This window comes from Chanodichthys erythropterus, chromosome 2 (assembly GCF_024489055.1).
Source record: "Chanodichthys erythropterus isolate Z2021 chromosome 2, ASM2448905v1, whole genome shotgun sequence".
Lineage (NCBI taxonomy): Eukaryota > Metazoa > Chordata > Actinopteri > Cypriniformes > Xenocyprididae > Chanodichthys > Chanodichthys erythropterus.
Window position 1 is genome coordinate 12759689 of NC_090222.1, and position 24959 is coordinate 12784647.

Genomic DNA, 24959 nt, shown 5'->3' on the forward strand with positions numbered 1-24959 from the left:
TAATTTTCAGAGAGAAATTATAATAGTTAAAAAAAAAAAAAAAAAAAAAAATATATATATATATATATATATATATATATATATATATATATATATATATATATATATATAATATATATATAATATATATATATATATATATATATATATATATATTGTGGCGAGGGGGGTCGTGGTTCACCGAGGTCTGCAGTGGGAGAGAGAGTCGGGAGACGCACGGTGAGTGGGTTAAACGCAAATAACGAACACCTGTCTCTTGTTTAAGTAATTGCCGTGGGGAGAGTATAAAATGCCAGGAGAAACAGGAGTGAGGGGGAAGAAGGAGGCAGGAACTGTCGAACATTTAACAAACTTTAATATATAAATAAACCAAAAACCAAAGGAAAGTAAACCAAACTTTGGTAAAAACATAACATAATAAAACATAACGTAAAGTCCAGGCCTGGTCCTCTCTCGTCCTTCACTGTCGTCGCTCCTCCTTTTATGCTTCTGGAGCTCCTCTGTGAGAGACTCAAGGCCAGTGCGCCTCCCAGGTGGAGCTCATTAACTCTCGCACCACCGGCCTCGCGCCGTTGCCTCACGGCTCTCGCCTACCCTGGTCGCCACACACACACACATATATATATATATATATATATATATATATATTTTTTTTTAATTCAAATCCACTAATCTGAGGGGGCATGTGCTATCAGTTTAAATGGTCATAATCCTTCAGAGAACCTCAGAGAAATTAAAATATGTTTTTTCCATTTACAACAATATAGAACTACATAAAGTATTTTCTCACTGTTATTGTAGCCATTTATAAATTTACTCTACCTTTTGAGGTAGCCATTCACAATTAAACATCAGAAAACTGTCGCTAATGCTCTTGTTTCACATGATAGCACAGTACACATCTACAGAACATCTGACTCACTGGCTGTCACCGGCACCCTCATTAACAGTGATGAGTAATACGCTCCAAAGGTCTATACTGAGGGTTCCCGTTACCATCCCTCAGCGAGAACGATCAGTATTTTCAGGCATGTCTCTGGCTGTGACCGGAGTGTCATTGCTCGCTGAATTCAGACTGTGAAGAAACACCAGGGCTCAAGGTTCTGTTTGTTCGCAGAATAAAGGCCCCCAGCTTGCACAAGCCTTAGTTCTAACTAGGGCAAAGGCTAGAGCAAAGTTTCACTCCCAAAAACATTTGCATCAGTATTTTATGAGGTAAATCAGTGCTTCTCAGGTTTTGCTTCAAGGACCACATTTTATATTGGATATACTTATATTATTAATAAACTACATTTTTTCTTTGTGTTCAAAATTTGTGTTCTTGCCTTCCCAATTCACTATAGGTAAGCCTACTATATTGTTTATGTTATTCATTTTTGCATAGTTACTTCATGTCCGTAAACAGAAAAATAAATTACCATTCAAAAGTTTGGGGTCAATAATGGCAAAAGACAAACATTTGCAGTGTAGGAACACATTGGGGGGAAAGTGGGAGGGGGTAAAACATCTAAGGTTAAACGTCTTTAGAAAGCTATATCTATCTTTCAAAAAGTGTGGAAATGAGCATAGAATTTTCAAAAAGTGGTCAGGGATTGGGCCACTGGAAAAAAATCATTTGTTCTTTTCTTGAGGATAGAAAATGGAAAAACAGAAACGGAACTGATATTTTTTAAATAATTATTACCACAATATCCATTCTAAAAAGGAAACCCTGTGTCAAACTTCATAAAAAAATTATTCAACCATGCAAGGGTGTAGTAAACCAATCAGTAATAACAGTGTTCCCTCCCATTAAACATGAGCTGAGTTTAAAAGCCAAAGTCGCCCTCTATGTACCCCAAGAGTCATGAGTGCTGTGGCCTCCTGTCATCTTCGTACTGATGGAGTGTGGAGAGCAGTATAAACTCTGGTTTCCCCTGTGGAATCCCCCGCATACATCACAGGCCAGAAACAACAAACAACCAACCCTGAGGTGGTTAAATCTGCGCTGGTGTTATCAGAGGATATAAACATCTCAGACTCATTCTGAGACTAAAGGATCAGTTGATGGGCCCAAAACGGAAAGAGGGGAGTGGGATGATGGACAGAGTGAATTAGGAGACAAAAACAACAAGCCAAACCCAAATAAAGAGGAGAAAATTGCAATTGTGCTACTCATTGCTTCATATAAGAATGCTAACCGTTACTGGAAAGAAATGGACAGATTTGAGGTTTGTGGGAATCTGAACAAATGGTAACCTTTGCCCAAATGGACTGGGTCCATTACAGAGACGGGAAATGTTTCAGGAAATGACGGGAATGCATTTTGTGTGTCTGTAAACGCTAGATTAACTCTACTACAAATTCCATAATGCTGGCTATTTTCAGTTAAATTTGTGGGGACCTACAAACACTTTTACATTCTTTTTCACTGTTACTTTCTTCCCTTTCTGGTTTCTAATTGACCAAACTTTTAACTGAACTGAGTCAGCAAGCAGTAATCAGACCTAGATACATTTGGGGTTTTTTTACCAGAAAAAAAGGCAGTCCCAATATCAAGGACTCAGCAGGGTTTTTTTTTTTTTCTCTCTCTCTCTGGCCAAGTAGTGTATACACTCAGTGGCCACTTTATTAGGTACACCTTGTTCAACTGCTCATGGACACAAATATCTAATAAGCCAATTACATGGCAGCAGATCAATGCATTTAGGCATGTATACATGGTCAAGACGATCTTCTGAAGTTCAAACTGATCATCAGAATGGGGAAGAAAGGTATTTTATGCCGAAAATGCCATGTTGATGCCAGAGGTCAGAGGAGAATGGCCAGACTGGTTCGAGCTGATAGAAAGACAACAGTAACTCAAATAACCACTCATTACATCCGAGGTCTGCAGAAGAACATCTCTGAATGCACAACATGTTGATCCTTGAAGCAGGTGGGCTACAGCAGCAGAGGACCACACCGGGTGAGACTACTGTCTGCTAAGAACAGGAAAATGAGGATACAATTCACACTGGCTCACCAAAATTGGACAATAGATGATTGGAAAAACATTGCCTATAGTCTGGTGGGTCTTGATTTCTACTTTGACATTCAGATGACCAGAAAGCATGGAAAGCATTGATCCATCCTGCCTTGTATCAACAGTTAAGGCTGGTGGTGTAATGGTGTGGGGGATATTTTCTTGGCACACTTTGGGGCCTTAGTACCAATTGAGCATTGTTTAAATGCCACAGCCAACCTAAGTATTGTTGCTGACCATGTCCATCAATTCATGACTCCAGCAGGATATGTCACAAAGCTCAAATAATCTCATATTGATGGAACGGAGGTGTAACAGCAGGAGGGATGGAGGGGCAGGTCAGTATGGTGGAACTGGAGACTGCTGAGATTCAGAGAGTCAGGGCAAAGCAAGTGGCCAGGGCGGAGCAGGTGGCCACGAAGGCAGAGCTGACGGGACTGAAGACCATTTCAACGGATCAGACAGAGCTAGAGACCATCACGACAGGGCAGGCGGAACTGGAAATCACCATGGCTGAGCAGGCAGAGCTAGAGACCACCATGGCAGAGTAGATGGGAGTGAAGATCACCACGACGTAGCAAAAGACCACTACAGCAGAGCAGATGAGACTGAAGACTCTCACGGTGGAGCAGAAGACTACCAAAGCAGAGTAGATGGGATTGAAGATCCCCACGGTGGAGCAAAAGACCACCACAGCAGAGCAGAAGCGAATGACTATCCCCATGGTGGAGCAGAGTAGATGAGGCTGGTGACCACCATGGTGGACCGGAGGGAACTAGAGACCACCACAATGGATCAGGCAGAGCTAGAACAAATAACACAAAGAGGTTAAAAACAACCTCTGTGGCCATCAAAGAGAGTTCATAGGAGACCTCCATCTCTGGCGTGAAACCCACCGGACTGGGAAGCACTGAGAGGACTGGACTTCACCAGACTTCGAAGCACTGGAATCCGTGGTGGACCAAGCCACCAGAGATTGACACACATAGCCCCCCACCCCCCTCCACCCACTTATCCAAAGGGTGTAATCTAGGAACTCACTCAGTGACCCTTGAGGACCATCATGGATGAGTTTAGATTGTAACGGTTTGTTGAGTCCATAGCAAAAGAAGTCAATTAAAGCGAAGTCCGGGAGGTCAGTGATATTAGCAATGTCCAGAAAGTCTCTGATGTGTTCCTCGAGTAACTGAGTTCCTTGGTGAAGTCAAGGATTAAGGTAACTGCTGGATCCATCTGCGGTCGAGTCCACAAAAATATTAAGCAACAAAACTGTTATTAACATTGAAAATAATCAGAAATATTTCTTAAGCACCAAATCAGCATATTAAAATGATTTCTGAAGGATCATATGACACTGAAACCTGAAGTTATGATGCTGAAAATTCAGCTTTGCCCTCACAGGAATAAATTAAATTAAGACTCTCATAAGAGGCTTCTTTCAAAAACACACACAAAAAAATCTTTTGAACTTTTGAAGGGTAGCATATGCTATCAAGTAATGTAATATTTTGTGACAACACAGCATGGGCAAGTTCCATCAACTGGCCCAAAACTGTGTCATACTGGCTCTCTTGTTATGCCCCGGATATCACCTTGTTTTTTTCAGTGATTAAGATAAATTGAATACAGCCTCAAAACTAATTTTCATTCATTAGAGAGTTATGTATCCATAACTGTGTTCATGATCCCACACTATTAAATAACAGAAAGCAATCAAGGTTAAGATGCCCATGAATGCAGTGTACAGTAGATGTTGAGTGTTATTCCAGTTCCCGTCCTTTACTTGGTGGTACTGTATGAAGCAGCTATTCTGGGTGCCACAAGGTTTTATCACAGCTCAATGCATTATTTATAAGGCAGAAGCCTGGCCCCTGGAGCAGGAGAAATGAATGGTTATGACAGGGTAAACCCCACAAGATGCCAGCCACTGTGCATTGCAGGCATTAGTTGAGTCCAGCTATTCAAAGTTGCGGATGGCCAACTCTCTGCTGTTTCTGGGAAACAATATCATACCGCATCTAGGACATTTGATTGTTTTTTTTTATGACAATGCATTATTTATTTGTCAATAATAGATGTTATCACACACACACCCAAAAGACGTTTCTTGTGGAATATCTGTTTTCCAGAAACAATCCAATGATTCTGCAGAGCAGGAGGTTCATTTACAATTAAAGGGGTAGTTCACCCAAAAATGAAAGTTCTCTCATCATTTACATGTCAATCCAAACTTGTTTATATTTAACTTTCAGTGGAACATATTTTTGAAAAAATGTCTTTTATGTCCATGCAATGAAAGTCAATGGAGTACGACAGGGTTCCTCAAATCCAGTCCTGGAGGGCCATTACCCTGCAGAGTTTAGCACAAACCCTGATCAAACGCCCAACAGTGTTGTTCTTCCCCCAACTGACTTTCATTGTAAGGACAAAAACAGTTGAAACATTCTTCAAAACATCCTCTTTTATGTTCCACAGAGGAAAGAAGGTTATACATGACATGAGGGTGAGTAAATAATGAATATGTATTTTCATTTTCATATGAAATATCATAGATGAGAAAATTTGGCCAACAGCACACCCTTATAAATGGCCAATATAAACTTTGAATTTATACTTATAAACTTGAACTTATATTCTTCCCACACACAATTATATCCCTCACTGCTTCCATATTTATATTTATTTGGCAGTTAATTTTTTAGAACAGCTTTAACTGCATACTAAACCACAAATACAAGTCATGGTGTAATTTATTGTTAAATATAAAATTCATCTCCATAAAAATGCTGGCAATGGCTTTAATGAACAGATGCTAAACATTCATTGGGGATAATAAATGTGATTCATAGTTTAAAAAAGGTTCTGCTACTATTGCTTTAAGCATTGACTTTTACTCTTTTCATTATGTCTAATCTCCATGCCAATGGAATGGTTTTGAAATGCAGCTCCGGTCTTTTTTTTTTTTAAACTAAGAATGGAATTAATTGGACTGATTTAAGTAATAGATTCCATGTTTTATAATGAACCTTCTCCTTAATTTAAAAGAATCAATTTTAAAGTTGTATTTCAAAGCTTTTTATGAAATTCAATGAGGTAGGCCTGCTTTTGGAAGTAGAGCTCAGACGTTTATTCAGACAACTGTGTTTTTCTTCTAAGACTACATATGATGCTGAAGCTGATGATGATGAGGATGATGAGGATACTTTCCAAGGTTATTTCTGGAGAAATATAAAAGCCATACAACAGACACCATCTGTTGTAGTACAAAGAGATCAAAAGCAGAGAGAGGAAGGAATCAAAAGAAAGAAAAAAATAAAAACAGAGAAAAGAGACTTATATGGGCATTGCTGGGATTAATAGGAGACTGAAAGTAGAACAAACACAGTCTGTGTGATGATATCTTCACTGGTGGTCTCGTCTCGTTCGCTCCAGCGGGGTTGAATATGTTCTAATTCTGAATGCGACTGACATTCGCAAAGTGGGGAATTCAATTAGGCTTTTTGACATCATTGCTGTCACAACCAACTCCATTAGACCTCTCTCTTCATGACAATCCATATATTCTGCCCTACTACTTGTTCCCTTTCAGTCGGTCACGTTCGACGTACGTCAGTAGTGACCGACGAATTGGGATATCGCTTAGAGAGCCCTATCAGCTTTGTGTAAACTAAAACAAGCCAATGGAATTGGCGTGCGATATTTGCATAATGCGCACCGCCCCCGACAGGTGTATATAAATAGGAAGCAGATGCAATCGCACTCTGTCTTTCGCTTCGGAGCCATTCAGTGGTGTCCTGTTTAAGAAGACTGTTTTGTGTGAACTAAACTGCCTCGAAGAGGATTCACAGCAAGCCGTGTGTGCCGGCGTAACGGTGCTACAGCGAGGTCGCGAGCTCCCGAGGATCCGAGCTATAGCTCTCAACTGCTGTTTTCACAGCACACGCCTAGAGTGAAAGTGTGTGTGTTGCGATTTGGTGTGTCCAGGGAGTGGTGTACCTGGCACATCGCGTCACTCCCTGTGTGCTTCGGCGCGAGCGAGTTGAGTTGACTGTTTTCCCCTTCTAAAAGAGCTTTACAGATGAACCCTGACAGTATGTCATTTCGTCTGTGCGTTAATGGGTGCGGTCGTTCCCTGGTCCCTGCTGATGGGCACAATCGTTGCATCTCGTGTTTGGGCATTCTGCACGCTGAAGCAGCTTTTGTGGATGGTTCATGTTCCCATTGCGGGAACATTACTATCTCGGTGCTGAGGTCGAGACTCTCCTTCCTGAAGTCCCCTCCCCTGTGCCCCGTTCGACCGTTTTTTCCGGCCTGGGCCGGAATGACGGTTCGGCGGTGTATAGGAAGGGTGACCCGAGGATTACGGTCAGGGCTTCCCCGCCGAGCGGAAATGCTCCTCGGGCCCCTGCCGCCTCATCAGCACCGCAACCCATCGTGCCACCGTTGGTTTCCGCTGGGCCCTCTACGGACTGTCCAGCCGTTACCTTTGGTGCGCCGGCGGCGGATCGGATGTCGATCGCTGCATCGGAAGGTGAGCCTGAGTCCTCGGGGGAGGAAGATTCGGACGCGCTGCCGCGCGGGACGGTAGCGTTGCCCGAGTCGGATCCCGAGCTCACGGCTGTGCTCTCCCGGGCCGCCTTGTGCGTCGGGCTTGAGTGGAACCCTCCACCCTGTCCCGGCCCATCTCGGTTGGACGACTGGTACTTGGGGGGGGTCGCGCTGGTCAAACCCAGCGTCCCGCCCCAATGCCTTTCTTCCCGGAAGTACACGATGAGGTGACCAGGTCTTGGCAAGCTCCGTATAGGGCTCGTACAGGGCCTGGTCCCTCGTCCGCCTTCACCTCCCTGGACGGCGGGGAAGCCAGGGGATACGCGAGGATCCCGCCAGTCGAGCGGTCTGTTGCGATGCAGTTGTGTCCAACGGCCGCTGGCTGGCGCGGTGAGCCGCGTCTCCCGTCCCGGGCCTGTAAATTCTCAGCCGGTCTGACTGAGAAAGCTTACAGTGCCTGTGGGCAGGCTGCCTCTGCCCTGCACGTGATGGCCCTTTTGCAGGTCTATCAGGCAAAAGCGCTGTCGGAGATGCCCCAGGAAGGTCCTGACCAACAGCGGCTTGGGGAGCTGCGCGCTGCCACTGACCTTGCCCTCCGGGCAACGAAGGTGACAGCGCGTTCTGTTGGCCAGGCGATGTCTACTCTGGTAGTCCAGCAACGCCACCTCTGGCTGACCTTGGCAGACATGAGGGAGACCGACAAACATCGGTTCCTGGATTCCCCGGTGTCTCCGGTCAGCCTTTTCGGCGACGTGGTGGAGAGCTGTGCCCAACAGTTCTCCGCTGCACAGAAACAGGCTGAGGCTATCAGACATGTCATGCCACGGCGGTCCGCTGCTGCCTCCACCCAGCCGCCCGTGGCTCAGCCTCAGCCCGCTCGTCGCCGAGGGCGCCCGCCTGCGTCTTCCTCCGCCCCTGCTAAGTCGGCAAAGCAGCAGCCTACACCAGCCAAACAGCAGGGTGCCGGTCGCGGACGTGGTGCCCAGCCCGTCTCTGCCAAGCCAGGTGGCAAGCGGTCGGGGAAAACTCGGCCCTGAGAAGGGCGACCTGGAGCGGAAGGTTCCTGCCCTTGGGGAGAGTATTCCATCTGCTCTCCCACCCCCGGAGGAGGGCCGGGGGGATTTTGTGGCGTCTGTCCATCTACCGCCGCTGGCTCTCCGGAGTCCAGCGGTACCCACTTTGCCACAAAAAGAGCAGTTTCCTCAAACTCCAGTCGGTGTTGAACTGCCTGAGCTCGCTCAAGCGCAGGACAGCGGCTCCACTGAAAGATTTTCAGAGGCTCCTGGGGCATATGGCATCTGCAGCCGCGGTAACGCCGCTCGGATTGCTTCATATGAGACCGCTTCAACACTGGCTCCGCGGCCGGGTCCCGAGATGGGCGTGGCAGTGCGGCACGCTCCATGTCCCCGTGACACCGAGCTGCCGTCGCACCCTTGTCCGGTGGTCGGACCCTTCGCTCCTGCGGGCCGGAGTACCCCTCGAACGAGTGTCCAGGCACGCTGTGGTCTCCCGCTGGCTCATTCACACTATCAGACTCGGCTATGCGATTCAGTTCGCCCGGCGTCCCCCGGTTTTCAGGGGTGTCCACTTCACTCAGGTGTCGTTGGACAGTGCACCTGTTCTCCGGGCGGAGATTGCTATCCTCCTGGCGAAGGATACAGTCGAGCCGGTCCCTCCAGCCGATATGAAGTCGGGGTTCTACAGCCCCTACTTCATTGTACCGAAAAAGGGCGGTGGGCTACGGCCAATCCTGGACCGTCCCCAGGATTGGTTTGCAGCAATAGACCTGATGGACGCATACTTTCATGTCTCGATTCTGCCTCGACACAGACCCTTCCTCCGGTCTGCGTTCGAGGGTCGGGCATGTCAGTACAAAGTCCTACCCGTCATGGTTTTAGCTCTCAGCCAGTTGGGTCTTCGGGTCAACTGGGACAAGAGCAAACTCGCCCCCGGGCAGAGGATCTCTTATCTCGGTCTCGAGCTAGACTCGGTCGCACGGACTGCGCGTCTCACCGAGGCGCGCGTCCAGTCGGTGTTGAACTGCCTGAGCTCGCTCAAGCGCAGGACAGCGGCTCCAATGAAAGATTTTCAGAGGCTCCTGGGGCATATGGCATCTGCAGCCGCGGTAACGCCGCTCGGATTGCTTCATATGAGACCGCTTCAACACTGGCTCCGCGGCCGGGTCCCGAGATGGGCGTGGCAGTGCGGCACGCTCCGTGTCCCCGTGACACCGAGCTGCCGTCGCACCCTTGTCCGGTGGTCGGACCCTTCATTCCTGCGGGCCGGAGTACCCCTCGAACGAGTGTCCAGGCACGCTGTGGTCTCCACAGATGCCTCTGCCACGGGATGGGGGGCCACGTACAACGGGCATGCAGTGGCAGTTCTTTGGACGGGGCCTCAGCTGCATTGGCATATCAATTGCCTCGAGTTGCTAGCGGTTCGTCTTGCGCTGGCCCGCTTCAAGAAACTGTTGTCAGGCAAGCACGTTCTAGTCCGCTCAGACAGCACTGCGGCCGTTGCGTACATCAACCGTCAAGGTGGTCTACGCTCCCGTCGCATGTCGCAACTCGCCCGCCATCTCTTGTTGTGGAGTCAGAAGTATCTGAGGTCCCTTCGGGCCACTCATGTCCCAGGTGTGCTCAACCGTGCAGCCGACGAGCTGTCAGGGCAGCCTCCACTTGCGGGCGAGTGGCGGCTCCACCCCCAGGCGGTCCAGCTGATTTGGCAGCATTTCGGCGAGGCCCAGGTAGACCTGTTAGCCTCCCCAGAAACTGCCCACTGCCAGTGGTTTTATTCCCTGACCGGCGGCACGCTCGGCACGGATGCCCTGGCACACAGCTGGCCCCCGGGTCTGCGCAAATATGCGTTTCCCCCAGTGAGCCTTCTCGCACAACTCCTGTGCAAGGTCAGGGAGGACGGGGAGCAGGTTCTGTTAGTGGCTCCGTACTGGCCCACTCGGACCTGGTTCTCAGACCTCATTCTCCTCGCGACAGCCCCTCCCTGGCCGATTCCTCTGAGAAAGGACCTCCTGACTCAGAGACGGGGCACCCTGTGGCACCCGCGTCCCGATCTATGGAACCTCCACGTGTGGTCCCTGGACGGGATGCGGATGCGGTCGTAGACACCATCACACCATCGTAGACACACCTCCCTCAAGCGGTCGTAGACACCATCACTTCCGCTAGAGCTCCTTCCACTAGGAGTCTCTATGCGTTGAAGTGGAACCTGTTCGTCGAATGGTGCGCCTCTCGCCGAGAGGACCCCCGATCATGTTCGGTCGGATCCGTGCTTTCCTTCCTGCAAGATGGGTTGGAGCGAAGGCTGTCTCCCTCCACCCTCAAGGTGTATGTTGCCGCTATCGCCGCACATCACCACGCAGTTGAGGGTAAGTCCCTGGGGAAACACGATCTGATCGTCAGGTTCCTGAGGGGGGCCAGGAGACTGAATCCTCCTCGCCCTTCCTCCGTACCCTCTTGGAATCTGACCCTGGTTCTCACAGCTCTCCGGGGTCATCCCTTTGAGCCTTTGCAATCAGTCGACCTGAAACTAATGTCTCTTAAGACGGTTCTTCTGGTTGCATTGGCTTCCCTGAAGAGGGTAGGGGATCTGCATGCATTTTCGGTTGACGAAATGTGCCTAGAATTCGGGCCCGGTGATTCTCACGTCATCCTGAGACCCCGGCCTGGATACGTGCCCAAGGTTCCTACCACTCCCTTCAGAGATCAGGTAGTGAACCTGCAAGCGCTGCCCTCGGAGGAGGCAGACCCAGCCCTAGCTTTGCTCTGTCCCGTCCGCGCTCTGCGCGTTTACGTGGATAGAACGCGAAGCTTCAGGACCTCAGATCAGCTCTTCATCTGTTACGGAGGCCAGCAGAAGGGAAAGGCTGTCTCCAAGCAGAGGATGGCCCACTGGATAGTGGATGCCATCGCCTTGGCGTACGAATCCCAGGGCGTGCCTTGCCCGCTCGGGTTGAGAGCCCACTCCACCAGAGGGGTGGCCTCTTCCTGGGCGCTGGCTCATGGCGCCTCGCTGACAGATATCTGTAGAGCTGCGGGCTGGGCGACACCTAACACGTTCGCTAGGTTTTATAGCCTACGTGTAGAGCCGGTATCCTCACGTGTACTCGCATCCACTAGTCGGTAGACGTGTTGTACCCACTCTAAGTGTCGGCTTGCAATGCCATTCCCGCCACTGGCCGGATACGTGCATACTTTCACTCCAGTCGTGTTCCCCGCTGGGCGAACCCTGTCGAGTTCCTCCGCCTCCCCCTTCGGCTTGGACATTGCGGAGTGTCTGATGCCAGGCCTACATCCGTCGCTGATGCTGTCTGTTGGCTGGGGCCCATATGTCGTGACCCCTCTACGTGAGCGGTCCCATATGTGTAATTATCCACGGTTTAAAACTCCCTACGGGCCGAGTCCGTGTCTTTCCCTTAGCAGAGCCAGCTCTGCTGTCACCTGTCAGATGAGTCTCCCCCTACCAGGTGGAGCCATCCCAGGGACTCCATATGCGTACTGCCCCCCGGGCCAGTCCATATGTGTATTCCCACTTAAACTCCTCCCCCATTGGGTAGGTAGTGGTCTCCGCAGCGTCCCTTACGGGATCGCTTCCCCAGTGTGTCTAGTTTACTTAGTGGGTATTGGTTAGACAGCAGTAGACTCTCTCGGTGTAAGCTCGCCCCCTTCACTGCCAGCCGGTGCTATGGGCGGCTGAGCTTGCGCTGGGCACTGGAAGGGGTTTCGTAACTGTGGCGCTTTAGTTGGGATCCCAATTCGTCGGTCACTACTGACGTACGTCGAACGTGACCGACTGAAAGGGAACGTCTCGGTTACGTATGTAACCCTCGTTCCCTGAAGGAGGGAACGGAGACGTACGTCCCGTCGCCACAGTTTCTGTACCCTCGCTGTAGCGTGGACACCAGTTGTCTCCACAGCGAAAAACAGAGTGCGATTGCATCTGCTTCCTATTTACATACACCTGTCGGGGGCGGTGCGCATTATGCAAATATCGCACGCCAATTCCATTGGCTTGTTTTAGTTTACACGAAGCTGATAGGGCTTTCTAAGCGATATCCCAATTCGTCGGTCACTACTGACATACGTCTCCGTTCCCTCCTTCAGGGAACGAGGGTTACATACGTAACCGAGACGTTTTTTTAGTTTAGCAACAACAGTTATTAAAGGTGGTAGACTCACATGAGATAGTAATGTGAGATTGGCGATTAGTGTTAATAATGTGAGATCAGTGTTCCAAGCTCCACCCACTTAGACAAGAAGGGATATTTCACCAAAATGTTAAATAACTAAGAGTCTGTGCAGCTCTCAACAGCAGCAGCATCTCTACTAATAGCAAAGTTTAACTGCTTCAAGAACAGCAACGTAACTACCTTGCTACTGAGAAATGCCATGTAGATTTTCAGTCAGTTATTTTACTGATAACAAGTGTACAAGTGTGTGCCTGTACTGAATGTGTGTGCATTTCTTTGGGAGAAAAAGCAGGAGAAAATAGTTGAAAATAGTTTGTCATTTTTATCCAATTATTTGTTATGTTTATTTGCTTGATCAATGTCTTTGTTGGTTTTTGGTTCTTTCACTGTTGTAAGCTGTAAAGACATTTGAAAGTGATATGGAACTGTAATGCAGTCAAGACTTGCCTGGAACTACTTTAGCTGTGTGTTTACTGGAAAATAACGGCACACCTTAGAATGTTCATAAACCAATCAGAATCAACTATACAACAGCCCCGTAGTATAGCATTAAAATAATTATCAGCTTATCGGTATCAGCCAAATCTTTAATATCAGTGAATCCCTGGCTGATCTAATTTTACCAAAGACCCCCATTCTTGCTAGAATGTAAAAGTATATGTTCTCATGCTTCAGGCAGCCAAGCCATGGACACATTTAATGAACTAGCTCTTTTCTCAGGCCTGTTCCAACTTTGCCACTGTGGGGGAGGATGACACTGGATGTGCAATTACCGCAGACAGGACCAACTACACCCAGTCCAGCACAACATGGAAGAGGACAACATTGTGACACAGTGCAGTGCATACAGCATAAAGGAATGCTGTGTAATGCATCAACGCTAATTAAAACAGAATGGGCCGTGACATGGCGTAACCCCAGGAAACATCCTACACAACAACACAACAACACGACTGCAGGACTGTATAACTGTAGTGCTACACGTTAGCAAATGGTACAAGCACAGTCATTCATAACTATGTGACTGTCTGTTTTTGGCAAGACATTGCAAGTGTGTTGTCATTTAGAATGTGCAACATAGTGACAGCAACACTAAGTGGCTTAGAGACAGGTAAATATAATCTCCAATTTACTATTTACTACAATTTACACCAAAAGAAAAAGACATTCATTTTGTAAAAAAGTGCTGTATTGTATTAGGAACTGTATTTTTACATTTTTAAAAAATAATGTGAGTGGTGTTTTTCAGGCAAAACTCGCCCCCGTGATGCTTGCATATTGTCAGGCCGTCAAAATAGCCCATTCCATCCAAATGTCTCATTCAATGTCAAAGTCAATGGGATTCTTTCCGAACGCTTTATTGCATGCCAGCTAAATATTCTGATTGCTTAGAAGAAAACAAACAAATAGCATACCTTCAAAAAAAATCATTTGTCAATACATGTGCTGAGCTCTTAAAAATGTACTCTGTATTTGTGTTGATTTTGAATATTTTAAAGGTGCCATCGAACATTTTTTTACAAGATGTAATATACGTCTAAGGTGTCCCCTGAATGTGTCTGTGAAGTTTCAGCTCAAAATACCCCATAGATTTTTTTTTTATTAATTTTTTTAACTGCCTATTTTGGGGCATCATTAAATATGAGCCGATTTATGCTGCGCAGCCCCTTTAATTCTCGCACTCTGCGCCCACGGAGCTTGCGCTTGCTTTAAAGAGCATAAACAAAGTTCACACAGCTAATATAACCCTCAAAATGGATCTTTACAAAGTGTTTGTCATGCAGCATGTCTAATCGCGTAAGTACAGTGTTTATTTGGATGTTTACTTTTGATTCTGAATGAGTTTGATGGTGCTCCGTGGCTAACGGCTAATGCTACACTGTTGGAGAGATTTATAAAGAATGAAGTTTGTGTTTATGAATTATACAGACTGCAAGTGTTTAAAAATGAAAATAGCTTTAACCACATTTAACAGTACATTAGCAACATGCTAACAAAACATTTAGAAAGACAATTTACAAATATCACTAAAAATATCATGTTATCATGGATCATGTCAGTTATTATTGCTCCATCTGACATTTTTCGCTATTGTCCTTGCTTGCTTACCTAGTCTGATGATTCAGCTGTGCACAGATCCAGATGTTAACTGGCAGCCCTTGTCTAATACCTTTCATAATGTTGGGATCATGGGCTGGCATATGCAAATATTGGGGTTGTACATATTAATGATCCCGACTGTTACGTAACAGTCGGTGTTATGTTGAGATTCGCCTGTTCTTCGGAGGTCTTTTAAACAAATGAGATTTATATAAGAAGGAGGAAACAATGGAGTTTGAGAATCACTGTATGTCATTTCCATGTACTGAACTCTTGTTATTCAACTATGCCGAGGTAAATTCAATTTTCAATTCGATGGAACCTTTAAATAAACTTAAAAGGAAAACTCTAAAATGTCATGTGGTTTAACCATTAAGGAAAAGGAATACCATACTTTCCGTGTACCATGAATATGTGAGAGTACATTTTAAATATAATTTCTGAGGTATAGCTTTTATGAATATCTTGAATTAATTAATTAATTAATAATTCTTAAATGTCATTACTTTTTTGGGGAGTGGCAACACATGACATTTTACAACCTGAAGTGACCTTGCCTTGTCATAAAAAGGTCAAATTATTTGATATTTTAAGATGTTTATGACCTTCACACTGAGTCATGAGAATCTGCAGGAGCCTACAGTATGATATCATTTTGTTTTCTGCATTGTCTGCTTCACATGACAAAGGTTTTTCAGATATGAATTAGCAGTTAAAGTTGTTAAAAATATTTTTAAGAAGCAATACTAAAAGTCAAACTACTAAAACAGGTTTTCCAAGAATATTATTCTTTTCATTAAGTTTTTTTTTTTCTTTATTGATATAAGGATAGTTGTATTAGCCTAACTTTTTTATTTTATGCCCCCCCAAAAAATATCAAAATTAATTTTAATCCAGAAATTCTAAACATTTGCATCACAGAAGATGTGTATTCAAGTAATTTTATGTATGAACTGCATTTTTAATATATATTTTTTTAAAGACCTAATGCCCCTTTTACAAGATATAATATAAGTATCTGGTGTCCCCAGAATGTGTGTCCACAGATGATTTATTATAGCTTGTGACATTAGCCACATTTGGATGTGAGCAAAAACACACAGTTTTTGTGTGTGTCCCTTTAAATGCAAATGAGCTGCTGCTCTCGGCCCACTTCCCGGAAGAGGGTGGAGTTTTAACAGCTTGTGTTTCAGCTGCTCAACAACAACAAAGCTGGAGAATCTCACGCAGCCAAAATGATGATTGTTAGTAACGGTGTTCAGCTTTACATTGTTCAAACCGCAGTCGGACACTGATGGAGAGACTCAGACCGTTTGTGAAGCAGTCCAGCATAAAACAACAGCAACAACATTCTACTACAACAACTCTTCCTCTTCTCTAAAGCAGCCCAACATGGCCTCACCCCCTTTTTTGCATATTCTCAGGGGCAGAGTTTATGTAAAGTTTAGGAGAAGAAGCTTGTTGTAGTCCCTACCAGCTGTTTGTTGTAGTCTTAAAAATGTGATTTCTGTAAGATAAAATATCTCCCTTTGCATTGAACTTTAAATAAATTAACAGATACAGACAAAAAAAAGTGAGATTGAACCAATTTAAAGAGTCATCTATTTTACAAAATGGAACACCTAAAAAGTACACTGAGCACTAAGTTCATTTAAATAAAAACTAAAAGAGGAAATGCCTTTGAGTCCCTCTTAACCAATAACTAGGGAAGCTCTTTAATAGGGAATTAATTAATGCTTGGTTAGTTGTCAATTATGTATTGTCCAATGCGACTTACAGCATACTTATCTCTAGATTAATGTCTTGTTCATTTGCACAATGTGATATGTCTATAATGCCAGGTTCTTTTAACAATTCATTCTTTAAATGAGAAAGCAGTGAAGCTGCTCATAGTGTGGGCAGCAACACTATGTGTGTGGGAGAATTTTTAGCAAGTAAAAATGTTTCCCCTGCAGTCAGGCATTAGGCAGACATGTGGACACACAACTTGTCACACTATCGTTATGACTGCCTTCAATCAGAGCAACCCACGTACACACACACACACAAAAAAAACGTCATTCGTAGCTCTCAGCCTTGTCTCTCTGTCAAACACATACACACACTCAGGGGGCCCCAATCAACGTCATCAGAGGTCTCAGTTTCTACAGATGGTAGAAATCAAAAACACAACAGGCTGAGTGAAAACACACCAGGTTGGTGACAGACAGGAAGCTAAAACCACAAATGATCATTCACCATAAACAGGGTATATGGCTATAAATAGGGTTGAGGAAACCAAGAACAAACTTTTCTGTTTGAAAGACACAATATGTTATTTCCACAATCTTGAGATTAGATTAAATTCAACATGGAATTAAAATTGACCCTATTTACTTTCACAGTACACGTTCCCAGGCTTATTGTGAACAATTCATTGGAGCATGTCATTCCAAAGGGGAAAAATGTTTGTCTTTGTAATCTTTTATCAAAATGCAAAAATCTGCCCTTCCTAATTTGATTTTCCTTGTCGGCAGTCTTCATGAATCCCTCTTACTTTTCATCCCCTCTCCTTCAAGCAGCCTTTTTTGGTATCTAGTGACCACTTTTCACATTCCAAGAAATTCCCTACAGGTAAAATCAAGTCCCGTCCAACTTTTTTTTTTCATTAAATATCCTGTTTCATCCAGAAATACATCACATTACGAAAATAAAATGGTTGCATATAGCATTTCATACTTTAAATTTCTTCTTTGTAAAATGACTATACTACCGTTCAAAAGTTTGGGGTCAAGGTCAAAGAAATGAATACTTTTATTCAGCAATTGATCCAAAGTGATAGTAAAGACATTTATAATAGTAAAAAAGATTCAAATAAATGCTGTTCTTTTGAACTTTTGATTCATCAAAGAATAGAATGCATCACGGAATCCATAAAAATATTAAGCAGCACAACTGTTTTCAACATTAATAATAATATGAAATCAGCATATTAGAATGATTTCTGAAGGATCATGTGACACTAAAGACTGGAGTAATGATGCTGAAAATTCATCTTTGACATCATAAGAATAAATATAATTTTAATTGTAATATTTCACAATATTTACTTCTTTCAAAAACAAAACTTCTTGTAAAAAAAAAAAAATCTTACTGACCCCCAACTTTTGAACAGTAGTGTAGATTAATAAATAATGATTTTGAAAGTCATATTTGCTGTGGTCTCAAGTAGTCCTCAAGTATTTTAAATACAGATTGCACATTTAGAAATGTTTTTATAATTCTGTTTTTGTAAAAATCTCTATATACTTGTTCGCTGACTGTCTATAATGAAGTCATATAACATCATTCTCCTGAATAAACAGTTTTAACAGACAATCGCTGTTGACAGCAAAATTTTTACCAGCCATGAGCGGTATATCTACTCTGAATTTCCTGTCATTATATATCAATTCTGCATAAACGGACTGGCATTATCCTACTTCTGGTTTTAACAAAAGGAGGAAATTCTCGAGTAAAAGGCCAACTGAAAGGTTATACAGTATGATGCATAGTGATTGCGTTTGACCGTTGTGTATGTCAGAATACATCACATCATTCCTGCTATTCACTCCAATGACGCGATGAGTTGATAGACAAGAATAAAACTCTCAATACCCAAAACCATTATCGCTAATGGCAGATTATTAGAACACCAATGCTAAACCAATCCCAATTCAGAACTGAGCTGAAAACACTGACTGACACTGACCATTTCACCAAGAGTAACCTCGGGCAAGTATTGCAACAGTACGAAGGAAAAGTCGACTCCTACAAGGAAATGAGAATTTACAACAAAAAAAACAAAACAAGGATGGTACTTTCTAAATATGAAGTGCAACTCAATCTGTTTCCCAAATTAATCTTTTTTATACATAAAGCATAAGTTTGCAGATTTTCAACCAGCAAAATGCGTCATCCGGTGGACAGCTCTAGGGCTTTCAGGAAAACTACACTTCCACTTCCGTATCATTTTTGGCAAAAGGGAACTCCACAGCCCCTTTTCTCTAGTCATGTAGCACAGCTTTTTTTTTTTTTAATTCTTACTGCATAGACAGCCAAGGTTTATTAAAAGCCCATCTTTCCACCAGTTAATCAGCCCTTTAAATCAGTAAATATGGCCAAGTATGAGGAAGCTTGCAAGATTCACTTCACCACCTTTTCTAAAGTTACAGACTTGTTTCCACTTAGTCTGCTAGTATATAATTGAAAATCCAAATGAAGCACTCAAATCCTGTTCAGTCAGCAATCCTGTAGCATTCCGTCCTGCTGAGATCATGAAAGAGTTCAGAGGACGAAAGAGGAACAAATCCAGCTTTCTGAATACTTGTGCATGTGTAAGAGAGAGTATAGAACATCTCATTCTCGTGAGTCTCAGAAAAACACGTCACCCTTCAATGGTGATTCAAATTAGATTATCCTTAACAGCCTGCAAAATCCCCGTTCAAAAGTTTGGGATCACTATGATGAAAAGGTAGTTTTATTCAGCAAGGATGCATTAAATTGATTAAAAATTACACTAAAGACAGTTATAGGGCCCTATTTTAACGATCAAAATGCATGGTCTAAAGAGCACGGCACAGATGCGCTTAGGGCATGTCCGAATCCAATGGTTGGCGTGCCCGGTGCATGGTCTAAAAGGGTCCTTATTCTCTTAATAAGTAATGGGTGTATTTTGGGTGTAATGTACAATAAACCAATCAGAGTCTCATCTCCCATTCCCTTTATAAGCCAGTTGTGCTCACGCCATGGCGGATTCACTATTTATTTACTCAGTGATTGGGTAAAATGTTTGACCAACCTGCTGGGTAGTTTTATTTAACTTAACTATTGTTTAAAAATTACTGTATTGCTTGCTTAAAATGAACCCAAATTAAGTTGGAAATTAACACACTGTAAAAAAAATATTTTTATGATTTGTTATCACAACATTTCTTTTCTCAACTTAGATAATTTATTTGGTTCAGATAACAATATTTTGATTTTCTGTTGATTAAACCTTCATTGTATTAACTCAAATTTTTAATTTTAATGAACTCAAAATTTTAAGGCAATTAGGTAACTTACTTTTTTGAAAGGTGCCCTAGAATTAAAAATTTAATTTATCTTGGCATAGTTAAATAACAAGAGTTCAGTACATGGAAATGACATACAGTGAGTCTCAAACACCATTGTTTCCTCTTTCTTATATAAATCTCATTTGTTTAAAAGACCTCCGAAGAACAGGCGAATCTCAACATAACACAGACTGTTACGTACTGTACGCCCCCAATATTTGCATATGCCAGCTCATGTTCAAGCATTACACAAGGGCAGGACGTCTGAATGTGCACAGCTGAATCACCAGACTAGGTAAGCAAGCAAGGACAACAGCGAAAAATGGCAGATGGAGCAATAATAACTGACATGATCCATGATAACATGATATTTTTAGGGATATTTGTAAATGTCTTTCTAAATGTTTCATTAGCATTTTGCTAATGGACTGTTAAATGTGGTTAAAGTTACCATAGTTTATTACTGTATTCACGGAGACAAGACTGTCGTTATTTTCATTTTTTAAACACTTGCAGTCTGTATAATTTATAAACACAACTTCATTCTTTATAAATCTCTCCAACAGTGTGTAATGTTAGCTTTAGCCACGGAGCACTATCAAACTCATTCAGAATCAAACGTACACATCCAAATAAATACCATACCTACGCGATTAGACATGCTGCATGATGAACACTTCGTAAAAATCCATTTTGAGGGTTATATTAGCTGTGTAAACTTTGTTTATGCACTGTTTAAGGCAAGTGCGAGCTCCATGGGTGGGGAGCGTGAGCATTTAAAGGGGCAGCAGCCTAAATCGGCTCATAGTTAATGATGCCCCAAAATAGCCAGTTAAAAAAATTAATTAAAAAAAATCTATGGGGTATTTTGAGCTGAAACTTCACAGACACATTCAGGGGACACCTTAGACTTATATTACATCTTTTAAAAAGACGTTCTACGACACATTTAAGTTAAACCAGCTGTTCTTTTTTTACAGTGCATTTATTAATATGTTTAATGAATAATAATTAAACAAACATTTATTAAATTACTTATTAATAAATGTTGACCTTTTGGTTATTATTGTTGCCTTTAGGATTTATGTGTCTGATTTTTCATTTCCAACCTACCTGTTTTGGGTTAATTTTAAGCCAGCCATAGTAATTTCTTAACAATAGTTTGGTTAAATAAAACTTCCCAGTAGGTTGGGCAAACATTTATCATCTGGGTTAAAACAACACAATCACTGTTTTTTTTTTTTGTTTTTTTTTTAAACCCAACTTATTTTAACCCAGATTAAGTTTCTGCTCAGCAAAGAATCCTGAAAAAGACACTTTTTTTGCAGATTCCACGCTACATTAAGCATCACAACCATTTTCAACTGTGATAATAATAAGAAAGGTTTGCTGAAAATCAAAGCAGCGTATTAGAACGATTTCTTAAGGATCATGTAACACCATGATTTTATTAATTAATGTTTTTGTTTTTTATAATACATTCATTACAATTACTGCAATAATGACAAAGTGGGAAGGGAGGTGGTGCAATGCTGTCATGGGGAAAAAATTATTTCTTTAGTTTTCAGGGTGAAATATGACCCAGATATGTTCTTGGACAGTTTTGGGAGATTCACCTGGTTACTGTCTATAAAACAATTTAACATTGGTTTCTGTGTGAGGCTTCATTTCCTCATATTTCATTATTTCTCTCTCTCTCAGGTAGCTGTGGTCATGCATCCGAGTGTGAGGGATAACAGACCACTCGGGCTGAACGCTTCTATTAAAATTTAAGACTGCAGAATGGTTCTTTTTCCCTTCACACTTAATCACACTGAATCTTTCACCACCTCCCACAGAAGACATTAACAGGGAAGAGTGCTGAAAATATAACGCATAGCTGTGGAACTGACAGAGAGGGCAGCACACTAATAGAAGTAGAAAACTTTCCCTAACAAGTCTCTAATTAGATATAAGCTGGCAGTGGATGCTGGACAGATGTATGATGATCAGTCTAAGGGGCCACAGACTAGTGTTAGCTGGGCAGCTGAGAAATCCTCTATACTGTCTATAATTGGGGCTAAGGAAGTAGACACCTTATTCCTCTGACTCCTATCTAACAGATTCCTTTCCATAAACACAAGCATTAAGAAAAAGCAGATCTCTGTAATTGGTTCCCTGATGTCCTACTGAGCAGCAGTGCAAACAAATGTCAGAATGACCTCTGCACGGCTCATCGTGGCTGTTTGGCATTGGCAGAGAATGCAACACAGATAATGGTTGTGAATCTTTTCCCAAACTTAGAGAGCTGCTTCATGGTCTACTTTCTCCCTAGACAGTTGCCTTCTAAGGTAGTATCATAAATGAGGTGGAACCGCCCAAATGACCGTTTAGGCAACTCCATGAGACACAAAAATACAGAACGCAACACAAATATTGGAAAACAGGCAGACTGAACTTTTTTTACAGATTATTCAGTACTGGTTCTTTAATGTACCTTGATGTGCTTCAAGGATTGCCTTCTCCACAAAGGACACATTCTTAGCTAGCCTAGAATCTGGCCAAAACAAGGTATAAGCAGCATAATTATTCCTACATTTGGGCCTTGGTGTAAGTAGAGCTGTACAATCCTGGATAAATTAAGAGTCACACTTTTTTTTTTAAATAGAGATCATGATTCTAAACAAAAAATGTAATTTATAGAGATTCTGACAAAATGTTAATTGCTGCAGTCTCTTATATATCTACATACAGATTAGAGTAAACATATCTACAAAATATTTAATTACATTTTTTAAAATTGGTTTGAATTAATTATTCAATGGCTCACTTGTTTCATTACTGAATGAATCAGCATTCTGAACAAATCTTTTGAATGTGAACAAATCTCTTGAATGAATGATTTAATCACAAATATATTTTCTAACAGTCGCTTCTCGTCACTTGATACAATCTTTATTTAAAGAGTCAAGTTACTTTCAAAAGGTAATTTACACTATTTGAATTGCTACCATAGACATCAGTGTTTATATCCATTCTAAGATTTTTTTATTAAAAGTACTGTGATCATTTGAATTGTAATACAGAAATAGTGATTCTGCAGTGTTGGGGAAAGTTACTTTTAAAAGTAATACATTACAATATTGCATTACTCCCTAAAAAAGTAACTAATTTCGTTAATTACTTTTTATGGAAAGTAATGCATTACATTACTTTTGCATTACTTTTTGTCACTAGAGCTGGCCTTGCAACAAAAGAAAATGCAACAAAAATGTATATAAATGTAATGTAATGTAACTAAAGTCATTTTTGCTTATTGGTATGTTTGAATTGGATCATCAAAGGTCAGCAGCAAGGACATTGGTTAATAAATGAAATTAAAAACAAAGTATATTTGTGTAATTTAACATTTAATTATTACAGGTTTACTTAAAATTCTGAGTTTGTATTTCACTGTTTTTATTCATTTTGAAGAATACTGAATCTGTTTTTACGCAAGTGAGATGAGTAAATGCTCACATTTAGTCTAGAACCACAATAACCATCATGTTCACACAGCACACACAACGTCTCTGCACTCCCGATTCCTCTCAACATGGGGACATGTAAGCTGTCAGTCAATACATGGGAAAACAAAGTAACTTGCGTTACTTATTTGAAAAAGTAACACATATATTTTGTTGTAAATTTAAAAGTAATGCGTTTCTTTACTAGTTACTTGAAAAAAAGTCATCTGATTGCGTAACTCAAGTTACTTGCAATGCAATACCCCCACCACATCTTGTCTGGCTGAAAAGACTGTGAAGACAGTTCTGATGACTTTTTCATACAAACAGTACACATGACAGTTGCTCTCTCTGGGTCAGCAGCCAATGCAGTTTTGAATGTTCGCTGTGATCGTACATGTCAACGGTTTATCAGACATAGTTGAATTGTTGTCATTTAGGAATGAGATCGCATGGATTTTGGAATCAAAATCAGAATCTTTTAGGGTGCGTTCACACTTGTAGTTCGGTTCGTCTATTGGTTCATTTGGTCCGGACCAAAGACGAAGAAAAAAATCATTTAGTCCTCGTCCGATTAGTGTTCAGATTGGTAATTTTATCACCGAACCTTAAGGCATAGGGATAAACACAGATTCACAACGTGATTGGTCGGATTTTATGACGTATTGCCTATTTTGAGACGGAACTTACCGAACATCCAAAACAATGCTGTGTGCTGAGGTAAATGTGCTCGTTGTGTGTGCGTAGCGGTGCGTAGTCTGTTTGTGATGGTATTTTGGCCAGCTGGGAACTCGTGAAGAGCTTATAAAATGTGTAAAGTAGTCAAAACACCGGCGGGAATCCATCCATCACACACACCTGCTGCATGGAGACGCGCGTCTGATGCCTGTGATGGGCAAACTGAAGAGAAAAACCGACATGCGTGAGGATTCTGTCCTTTTTAGGGTCTCGTCTTCCTGTTTTTGGTTCGGTTACATTTCTTTGGTCCGTGTTGCGTTCATATATAATTCGAACCGCACCAGAGTTCGTTCGGAAGCGGATCGAGACCCATCTTTTCAGCGGTCTCGGTCCGCTTGTTTGGTGCGCACCAGGGTTCAGATGGCAGCGTTCACATATGTTCAAATGAACCGCACTAACCGAGCAATCGCACCAGGTTTCGTTTTAATCGAACCAAACATGACAAGTGTGAACGCACCCTTAGGGTGCATTCACACTTGTAGTTTGGTTCGTTTGGTTAACTTGGTCCGGACCAAAGAAGAAAAAAAAAACATTTAGTCCTGGTCCGATTAGCGTTCACATTGGCAATTTTTTCACCAAACCAAAAGATACTGAACCTTAAGGCATAGTGATACATTCACAACGTGATTGGTCGGATTTTATGACGTATTGCCTATTTTGAGACGGAACTTGCCGAACATCCAAAACAGTGCTGTTTTCTGAGGTAAATGCGCTCGTTGTGTGTGTGTAGCGGTGCGTAGCCTGCATGTGATGGTATTTTGGCCAGCTGGGAACTCGTGAAGAAATTATAAAATGTGTAAAGT

At 42.7% G+C, this 24959-nt stretch overlaps 1 protein-coding gene and 1 long non-coding RNA gene across 3 annotated transcripts in view; one reads left to right on the forward strand and one right to left on the reverse strand.

The window, feature by feature from the left end:
• LOC137030771 (carboxypeptidase Q-like) overlaps positions 1–24959 on the reverse strand; it is a 79476-nt gene that overhangs the window by 43154 nt on the left and 11363 nt on the right. The window lies entirely within an intron of this gene.
• LOC137024831 (uncharacterized) lies at positions 692–14839 on the forward strand. Its single transcript, XR_010895762.1, has 3 exons — positions 692–1343; positions 5480–5507; positions 13479–14839. It is a non-coding gene; the product is annotated as an uncharacterized lncRNA (long non-coding RNA).